Source organism: Rattus norvegicus, chromosome 18 (assembly GCF_036323735.1).
Source record: "Rattus norvegicus strain BN/NHsdMcwi chromosome 18, GRCr8, whole genome shotgun sequence".
NCBI lineage: Eukaryota > Metazoa > Chordata > Mammalia > Rodentia > Muridae > Rattus > Rattus norvegicus.
The window spans coordinates 11,855,383-11,866,157 of NC_086036.1; the positions used below are offsets into that span (position 1 = coordinate 11,855,383).

The following is a 10,775-nucleotide window of genomic DNA, read 5'->3' on the forward strand; positions in this document are numbered from 1 at the left end:
GGGGCAGGCTCTGAAGGTGTTCCTTCAGTCTCTGTTTTAATCTTTGCCTCTCTATTTCCTGCCAAGGGGCTCGAGACCCCATATGTACAACAATACCAAGCAACCAGAGCTTCCAGGGACTAAGCTACTACCTAAAGACTATACATGGACTGACCTTGGACTCTGACCTCATAGGTAGCAATGAATATCCTAGTAAGAGCACCAGTGGAAGGAGAAGCCCTGGATCCTGCTAAGACTGAACCTCCAGTGAACTAGACTGTTGGGGGAAGGGCGGCAATGGGGGGAGGGTGGGGAGGGGAACACCCATAACGAAGGGGAGGGGGGAGGGGAATGTTTGCCCGGAAACCGGGAAAGGGAATAACACTCGAAATGTATATAAGAAATACTCAAGTTAATAAAAAAAAAATCTGGTTCCCTAATTGTTTCTTGATTATGTCAATAAAGACAGCAGAAGCTAATCGTTGGGAGTAGGAAAAAAGGTGGGATTTCCAGGTCCCAGGAGGGAGAGAAGAGGACTCGGGGAGGGTTGCGGATTTGGGCCAGGCTGTGGAGCGGACATGTAGGTCATATAAGGCACCTATAGTCTCTGCCACCAGGTGAGGCTAAGGAGGATGGGAAAGGCTACTGTTAAGTTTAGGATACAAAATTCTCTCCCAGCCATTGAGTTATCTGACTAGTTTTAAAATATTAAGGTTGCCTGGTGTTTTTCATCCTTGGCGACTCAGGTGGGCAAAAGAAAGGGCACAGCCCCGGCGGTTGTTAGAGGCTTGGTCTGGGGTGGTTGACCAGTGGAGAACAACTGCAGCTCCGAGGTTCATGGGAAAAGCGTCAGCTGGCAATTGGTGGAGCTGAGGGAGGCGGGCGACTGCTGATCACAGAGCCTAGCTGGGAGAGGGGAAAGAACGTTAGAGAAATAGCAAGCATGCATTTAAAATTACACACAACAGTAAATATGTTTATAAGTGTAATTTTAGGCGAGGCAATAAGTTTGGGGCTTATATTTTTAAAATAAATCAACTTTTTCATTCAAAAATCTAACAATTACATAAAATTCCTTGATATCAATAATTGTTGGTTTCAGGACCTAAATATGGAATTAGTAAATTGGAAGAATTATTTTAAATGATATACATCACACCTTTTTTAAAGAATAGTTTAAAAGGGATCTTGCCATTTTTTCTGAATCTATGAAGCACACCTTGTGTGATAATATTTAAAATGGTCTCTACGAGTATGATGACCTAAAGCAGGAAAAGAAGGTGGCTGTGTCGGCGAAGTTCCAGGAAGTGGTAATCTCGAGGCTGGGAGAAAGGAGTCCTCTTTACTTCCGAGCAGAACTTGGCCCGCCAGCTGATGGAATCTCCAGCCAATGAGATGACACCAACCAGATTTGCTGAAATTACTGGAAAAAAAAAAACCTCCAAAGTGCCAGTAGTAAAACAGAGGTCCATATCAGACCCAAATCCTGGATAAAGGAACAAGAAATGGGTTCATTCCTAAGTGTAGCCAAGGGGTCTGAAGAGCCACCAGTGTTCTTGGAAATCCACTACGCAGGCAGCCCCAAGGCAACTGAAGCGCCCATAGTGTTTGTGGGAAAGGGCATTACCTTTGACAGTGGAGGTCTCTCCATCAAGGCTTCTGCAAATATGGACCTCATGAGGGCTGAGATAGGAGGAGCGGCAACAATATGCTCGACCATCGTGTCTGCAGCAAAGCTCCATTTGCCCATTAATAGCATAGGTTTGGTGCCTCTTTGTGAAAATATGCCTAGCGGAAAGGCCAACAAACCCGGGGATGTTGTCAGAGGCAGGAATGGGAAGACTATCCAGGTTGACAACACTGACGCCGAGGGCAGGCTCATCCTGGCCGATGCACTCCCTTATGCACACACCTTCAATCCCAAGGTCATCATCAATGCTGCCACTTTAACAGGTGCGGTGGGCATAGCCCTGGGATCAGGGGCCACTGGAGTCTTTACCAATTCACCCTGGCTGTGGAACAAACTTTATGAGGCCAGTGTAGAAACTGGGGACCGAGTCTGGAGGATGCCCCTCTTTGAGCATCATACCAGACAAGTCATAGATTGCCAGCTTGCTGATGCAAACGATCTTGGAAGATACAGATCTGCGGGTGCATGTACAGCTGTTGCATTCCTGCAAGAGTTGGTGACTCATACGAAGTGGGCACATTTAGACATAGCAGGTGTGATGACCAACAAAGATGAGGTTCCCGATCTGGGGAAGGGAATGAGTGGGAGACCCACAAGGACTCTGAATTCTTACTTCGCTTCAGCAAAGACAGTTCTTAGTTCTTTTCTTAATCTTAATTTTTGGAATATTTTAGTACGCTTGAATCATGGAAATCTAAATCATATATATGAGTTAATATAGGTCCTTTAAACTATTAGAACATCTTGTAATAGTATGCATTTTTCAAGCCGTATTTACTATTTTTATAAGACAGGAAAAGACCTAAGTCCCTAAAAACGTATAGAGGAAGCCAGGCATGGTGGTGCACAACTTTGATCCCAGCTCTTGGAAATCAGAGGCAACTGGATTTCTGAGTTTGAGACCAGCATGGTCTATAGAGTGAGTTCCAGGATAGCCATGGCTGCACAAAGAAACCCTGTCTCAGGGAAAAAAAATAAACAAAACCCACCACCAACAAAATATACAAAGGAAAATATAATTAATGACTTTGTTACATTTTCCACGTTTTGATTCTTAAGGTAGATTATTTAAGTGTTCATTTCCTAAAACTTTTAAAACCTAGATCCAAAGCAGTAAATAAATTACAGTATTTCCTTCTGGTAAAAAAATAAATAAAATGGGGTTTTCTCCAAAGCTATATTTCAAAGGGTGATTATTTTCAAATGCAAGTTATTAGCCGGTGACATTGAGATATGACCAGAAAAATACTACAGGAATGACTACTAATAAGAAGGACGGGTTTTGAGTGGAAGAAAGACTCTGAAGTTGCCCTAAATCCTTACTAGATTCGAAACTGTTCTAGATGACCTAAACCACTATCAACAACAAAATGAAAGTGAAATATACAACATCTACTCTAATTTACAGAGAAGCTTGTTTCCCTCTCAGTTCAGAGACGAAGTCTGAGGTCTATCATGGCCTCAAACTTGCCAATGGCCAAAGATGACCTCCTAGTTCTGATCTTCTTTCCTACACTTACTAGATGCATAACAGTCACACGCCATCAGCCCAGGTGTTATGTGGTGCTAGGAATCAAATCCCGGGCTCTGTCAATGGGAGGAAAGCTCTCGCCAACTGAGGTACATCCCAGCCCCCAGATTGTGTATGTCCACGTGTGCGTGTACAGGTTGTGTGTATGTGCACATGTGCGTGTCCGTGTATAGATGTGTGTGTGTTTAACCACTTTTATAAAATACTGATTTAACCAATGAAGCCAGAAACAAACCACAAGAATGCAAAAACATTCAGCACAGTTCCCTAGTCTATCCTTTATAACACCTTCCCTTAGTAATAAAGTTAAATTCTGCAGAATTACATTCTACAAGCAAATAAATATGTTAGTGCAGTGATGGCATAGTGTACCACTTATGACCGTTTAACTAATGCAATACATGTCTATTTTTTCAAATTTTTATTGACTCTTTGTGAGCTTCACATCATCCACCTCAATTCCACACATCTCATCTGCTCTATCTTCCCTCTGCCCTAGAAATCTCCCGCACAAAAGAATTTTTTTTAAAGAGGAGCATAGGAAACATCTTGCAGTAGAAGCTGTAGTGTGTCACGGTGTGTCTCACAGAGTACCCTTGTGTCCACACTTCTTTGGTGGCAAATGTTCATTACAACGAGTCATTAGTCTGGCTTGAGGCTTCTGCTTCTACTACACTGTCAATACTGGATCCTCACTGTGATCCTCTCAGATATCCTGTTGTTGCCCTGTGTCATGGAGATCCTGCAGCTTTGGATCAGCAGGACCAGCCCTTTTGCAGGCTCCAACAGTTCATAGATGAGGTAGATTTTGGGGGTGGATCTGGGCCTGGGTGGTGCTTTATACACCATTCATCATTTCCAAGGTCACATGCTGCTGATATTTAAGTATATTAAGAATTGCTGTCAACTGTTGTGGAAACGTATTCAGCATCTTCTTGCTATTAAAATAAGAAAAATATTGGTTTTAGAATAAGTTTCATGATCGTCCTGCCTCTGGTGACTCTGTAGAGCATTTCATGTGACCGTGCCTTTGCAGTCTCCATTTGTTAGCAACTAAGCAAGTAGGTCCCCTCAAGGGGAAAACTTCAATCAGAGCAAACCTTGAAAATGGCCAAGTTTACTTGGAAGATGAACATGCTCGGAGGTGTTCTTGTCTGCCATTTATCCTTTCCAATGTCCTCCTTGTCCTGACTTAAGCATATCCAAATACGTCCACCATCCTTTTCATCTTGAACTACAACCTTAAATTGAGTACACCCAGGAATATGCTGCCCTTACATGGCTAACTTGTGTAAATAGACACGGCCTCCCCTAGCAAACTCCCTCTGCTTCACCCACTTATGGAGAATCTTAGAAATCTTAGGCTGGAACCATGAAATAGGTCTTGCTCCACTTTTATTTCTTGGCCTTGCTTTGTCAAAGACCAGCTTTGACATCCAGGGTAAACTGAGGTGGGAGTAGAGTTGACAATTGGCTGGGGACTATGAGGCTGCTCCCTGAAAAAATCCTTTGGGGCCCACAAAAGGCTATTGAAAAGAAAAAGGGAAAAAAGAAAGGGGAGAGAGAATCTCTCTCTCTCTCTTACACACACACACACACACACACACACACACACACACACACACACACTGAATGGATGGATGGATGGATGGATGGATGGATGGATGGATGGATGGATGGATGAATGGATGGAGTAAGACAAGCTCCAACAATTTCACACATACACATACATACATGCATACATACAAACACACTTACATGCATACACACACACATTCACACATTGGGTACATGGAGCAAAGCTCCAACCAACTTTGCATATATACACATGCATACATATTTGGTGGAGCAGGCACCTATACCATATATATCCCAGCAAATCCTTTCAAGCAGTATAAAGTTACAATGTGATTACACTTTATTTTTCTTCTACTGAATGATTATGAAAAACCAGTATGTTCCCCATACCTTTACATGAAGAAAATCATGCAGCACAGGTTAAAAAATTTGTTGCCAAGAACTCATAGACATTTGTAACTAAACGACTTGTTACAGATTAACAAAGTATGAACAAGCAAGGTAGTTTTCTTAGCAATTTCTCTTATTTGCAGAGTATAATTTGCAGTTACAAAAAAGAATCAATTATTTTATTATTTATCTTAAAAGTAATCATAAAAATCTAAAACACATCCATCCATCCATGTACTGACTGGTGGCCAGAGTCTATGAATTCTAAAGCCCTTTGTTGTTCCTCCTGCACAGCCTTCAACAATGTTTGCTTCATATTGAAACTTATCAAGACCCAGCCCTTTGGGGTGTACATTATCTGCCCCCTTCTTTCCCATAGTATATAGTGGTGGTGTTGTAGATTAAATTTTGTTTTGGAGAATTTCCTACCATATGTACTACATTAGCATAATTTCTATACTGTGTGATCTCTCCTTCCAACTGCTCCTGTTTATTCCCAACTCCCAAATAATTTATGGTCTTTTTTTTCCTTTACTTTAATCAACATTTTAAATTTTCATACTATTTTGATTTTTTGGAGTGTGTGTGTGTGTATATGTGTGTGTGTGTGTGTGTGTGTGTGTGTGTGTACAAAGAAAGAGAGGAAGAGATAGAGGGAGAGAGCAAGAGGCAGAGAGAAAGGAAGAGAGGGGGGAGAGGAAGGGAGATAGGGAGAGAGAGAGAAAGAGAGAATAAGTAGGTATGCCATAGCACACAAATGGAGGTCAGCGGGTAACCTGTGAGATTCTTCTTGAATCATGTATCATGTAGTACTGAACTCACACCGTCAGGCCTGGTAACAGATGTCCTTACCTGCTGAGCTGTCTCACGCAGCCCTCTTTCCTATTATTTTATGACCTAGGTTGGTTTTATAGTTTCAATACTTTAGCTACTATAAAATAAATTAACTTTGAAATAAGTAGAAATTAATGACATTTTAAAAGTAAGTAGTTTTTTCTCTTTCACTCTGGAAAATGTATTCCATGGTTGATGAATAATTTAAAAGGAAGATTCCATCATCTAATGGAACGTTAATTAGTGATAAGATATGAAAAGATAGAAAGGAATAGTGGAGTAAATACTTGCGTTTTAGTTTTGTTTGATTTTGTTTTTCTTTAAAGAGTCTAGCTGTGTAGCAAAAACCTGAATTTGAACCTTATTATCACCAAATACTTGCTGTTCTGGTGTTTAGACTCCAGACATATACCATATCTCTCCGACCACCCTAAAACTCCCAGTCTTCTTTTTTCAATACTTTAGCATAGAATATAAGGTATTTTAACACTATAATTTTAAATTAAATCTTTATTTTAATATTTATTGCATATTTTATTTATTATCTTAACACTTCACCAATAGTGTTTAGGGGTGAACTCTACAACTGCTCTGTGACTCACTGTCATCTCATAACGACTCTTGGGTTTGTAATTCTTTTATTACCCCTGTTAGTTCAGCGGTGTGTTAGCATAGATAGCAGGAAGGTAACCATGGCCTGAGTGCCTAAGCCATGAAGCATCTGTGAGACCACAAAAGGAACAGAACATCACATTCCAGACTGGCAAGGACACTTAAGAAAATATATTTGGCACTGTGCAATAAAATTATTCCATTGCATTACATTCTAGCAACTATTCCAAATGTCATGTGAGGGGATAAGCAGTCAGAGGTCAGCTTCATTAGTGTGCCTGGTGCTGATGCCTACAGACGAAATGGAGATTGGGAAATCCTCAGCTGTGTACAGCGTTCCCACGCCTCCCTCTTCTTACGGCTTCTCTCATGAGGACTCCATCTGTAGATGCCTCCCACCTGGGAGCCTTTATGGAATATTTTAGAAGAATATATATGAAAATTATGCTTTTCCTTTTCTATCTGTTCAAAAAATACTATTTGAATAATGGGAGCCCAAGTTAATGTCAATATTAACTCTCTGTATTAATTTTCTAAAAGCAAACATTTCCCATATTAGAATTTTCTACTCTCTAATCACTTGGGGTGGATTACATTTCAGTTTAATACCTGAGAAATACTTGTAATAGTGCTCATTTTATTATCTACCTATAGTGTGCATGTGTGTGTGCCTATGTGAGTTCATGTGTACTACATGCAGAAGCCTATGGAGATCAGAAGAGAGCATCAGATCCCCTAGAACTAAAATTATAAGTGGTTGTGAGCCACCATGTGGGTGTTGGGGAACAGAGCCAGGTCTACTGCAAGAGCAGCAAGTGCTCCTAACTGCTGAACCATCTCTCCAGACCTCATATAAATTACTCGTCACTTAAAGACTTATAGATCAGGAGACTAAACAGTCACTGTGTGTAGAAGAAGCATATACGGATGGAAAAGTGACTCCAATTATTTAGAAGACTTACTGAAGATCCCCATTCATGCTTTGCCACCAAGTCTAGGAATTAGGAGTGATAGGTTTCAAATTAATCTCTGATTGCCATAATGTGTATGTAAAATGTGCCCCACGGGCTCATGGGTCAGAAGAGCTGAACCCCAGTGAGAGCTACTGTAGAAATTGTGGGGTCTTACTGGGGCGGATGGATCCCAGAGAGCAGACTCCATCCTGGGCCTCCCTGGAAGAGGTGGATCCTAGAGGGCAGGTGCTGGGCTCCATCGTCTTTCCTAATTTCTATTCTATCCCATCACTGCTTTCAGTGATACAGCATTTCAGTGACATCTTAAAAAGCAGCTGACACACACACACACACACACACACACACACCACACCACACACACACACACAAACACACACACACACACACACAAACACACACACACACACACACACACACACACACACAGCTACAGCTCCACCTGAAATAGGGGGTCAAAGAAATCCTTCACCCCTGAAGTTTGTCAGACATTTGATTAGTGATGAAAAAGGTTGTCTAATGAATGCAGGGATTTAGTGGAAGTGGGAATCCTAAAGTACTCTTACCTGGAACCTTAACTATAGCGTGGACTGAAGACTAGTTAGACTGTTGGAGTCCACTGTGGGGGAAAATGGACGAAGATCTCGGATGCAAAGCACTAAACTGATCATACCGTAGCATTCACCTCTTCAGTCTTCACAGGGACCACATGAATTTGATGAAACAGGTGTAATATCAGACACCTGGCTACATTAGTAAGATACTTGAAGTCATTTGATGAGTAGATGATAAAATATCATTTGAACTTAGAAAAGTTCTGCCTTCAGCTGCATCCATTCTGACTCATGGTTTACTGAAGTAAAGATAAAGCCAGGTAGTCTAAGAAAAGGAATCTAGTCAGTTAACATTTGGTATAAATCTTCAGGTGCATACATTATTATTTGTTCAGGGAAATGAGAGGTGTTTATGGCTCCTTTTCTACAAACACATATACTGAGGAAGCTCAGACTCTGTGTTGCACTTGATGAACAAAAGTGTGTGTCAGCTTTCTCGATTTCAACACTCAAACTGCTTTGCAGGAGGTGAACCTGCATACTTCTTGATTCCATATAGTAAAAATTCCTATCCTTTCCCCCAAACCAAATAGTCTTTTCAATCATATTCTTCTTAATTGTCATTCTCATTGTAACTACATTCATCTTATAAGCTTGAAAATGTCAATGAAATAGAATGTGAAGATACAGAGGTTCTTTTAAATTAATCAGCATAAGCTAGAAATTACTCCTGTATTGTGTAGTATTGTATTGTGTTGTGTTGTGTTATGTTGTGTTATGTTGTGTTGGTTGCTTATTGTTTCTATGATAAACACCATGACCAAAAACAAGTAAAGGAAGAAAGAGTTTATTTTTTGCTCACCTTTCCAGAGTGAGCATCCAGATTGGGGGCTGGGGAATGGCAGGAGGAGGCTCAAGCAGAAAGTAGAGAGGGTGAACTGAAAATGGAGTGAGGCAATAAACAGCCAAAGCCTGCTCTTAGAGACATACCTCCTCCAGCAAGGCTCCTCCTCATGAGGGCTCGAAACCTTCCTAAAAGTGTCACCTACTGGTGACCAAGTGTTCAAACACACATGTTTAGGGAGAACATTTCTCATTTAAGCCATTTCTTTGAGCATGACTTTACTGTTTAAAGATGTGTCACTCCACTTCACATTATTAAAATCAATCAACCTCATATTCTTGGAATCTGCCTTTTTTAATTTTATTTTTCTTGCATATTTTATGCATTTATATTTCAAATGTTATCCCCTTTTCCCCCTATCCCATAATCTTTTCTTCCCTCGTTTCCTTTTTTCCACCTCCCCAGGGGTCCTCCTTAACTGAACATAAACACAAGCACAAATACAGTTACAAATTAAATATAAGATGCCCCACATATGATCTGAGTGTTCATCCCCACACTGGTAGCACTATTTCAGGAGATAGAGCCAAGCTGAATCACACACTGAAGGCAAAGATTGTGAATATCTCATCTAGTCCTGCTGCATAGTCTTCTCTTCCTCTTCACACACACACACACACACACACACACACACACACACACACACACACACAGAGCCCTATGAATGTGATGAATTTCCTCCTCCTGATCCTTCACCTCATATTTTCCTAATTCCTGGTCTACCTCCATGAATGGAGCAGCTACAGTGCCTTCCTTGCTAAAGTGAATTAAAATGTCTAAAACTCTAAGCCAAAATAAATCTTTTCTCCCAAATCATCTGTATCAAGTAGCTTTCTCACAGCAATATAAAAATTACAAACAAAAAATTAGTGCTAGGAGTCATGTGGTCACAGACACTTAGTACCATAAGTGATGGGATCATTGCTGAAACTATTATCTGGTCATGAGATTCTTAGGTCTTTGGGCTTGCTTTGTGAGAAGAATGTGGATGGGGTTGGAATTGCAGTGTAAACAAGCAGCTCTGATGACAGTTCAGGAAGGGAAAACAGTGCTCATGAAGTCTCAGATGGGAACAGACTCTTTGGAGACTTCAGCTAAAGACCAATCATGTTACATTCCGGCCAAGGACCTGGCTGTGTCTCACCCATGTACTGAAAACATGTGTGCGGCTGAACTAAAAAAATAACAAACCAATTTATTTAACGAAGTAAATTTTAATAAAATAACATGTAAGCTGTGGCATGGTTGTTGCTGCCTGTGTTTAGCCAGATTTACAGTAGGAATCTATTTCAGAAAGTAGAAGAGAAATATGTGGGGGACATTGAGTTTAATGAAGAAAAGAATGCCAACACATTGAAAATGGTGGACAAGGCAACTGCAGGTGAAGAATCTATAACTGCTAAACAGTTAGTATATTAAATAGAAGCATCATTAAATACACCTTCAACTGGCACAGTAGCAAGGATCCTCCCCCATCACAGATGCCAGAGGATGAATTAAAAACACATTTGAAAGACTTCTATTTGTAAACACACTGTGACAGAAATACTCTGTTGAACAAGGACCACCCATTAAAGGCCCCTCTCCTGGTCCCTTGTTGGCCCCAGACTCAGCTGACAGGGTACTCAGAAGGCTTCTGCATCTATGTTCCAAGCCTTCCAAGCTACTTCTCAAGCTAGTAGCAGAACCTGACATCATCTAGAAGGTGCGAGTTTTTCAAGCTTGCAGAATT

The 10,775-nt window shown here is 40.9% G+C and overlaps 1 pseudogene; it reads left to right on the plus strand.

Annotated features, from left to right (window-relative positions):
* Positions 1–1,217: 1,217 nt before the first annotated feature.
* On the plus strand, positions 1,218–2,308 carry Lap3-ps1 (leucine aminopeptidase 3, pseudogene 1; annotated as a pseudogene).
* The last annotated feature ends 8,467 nt before the right edge of the window (positions 2,309–10,775 follow it).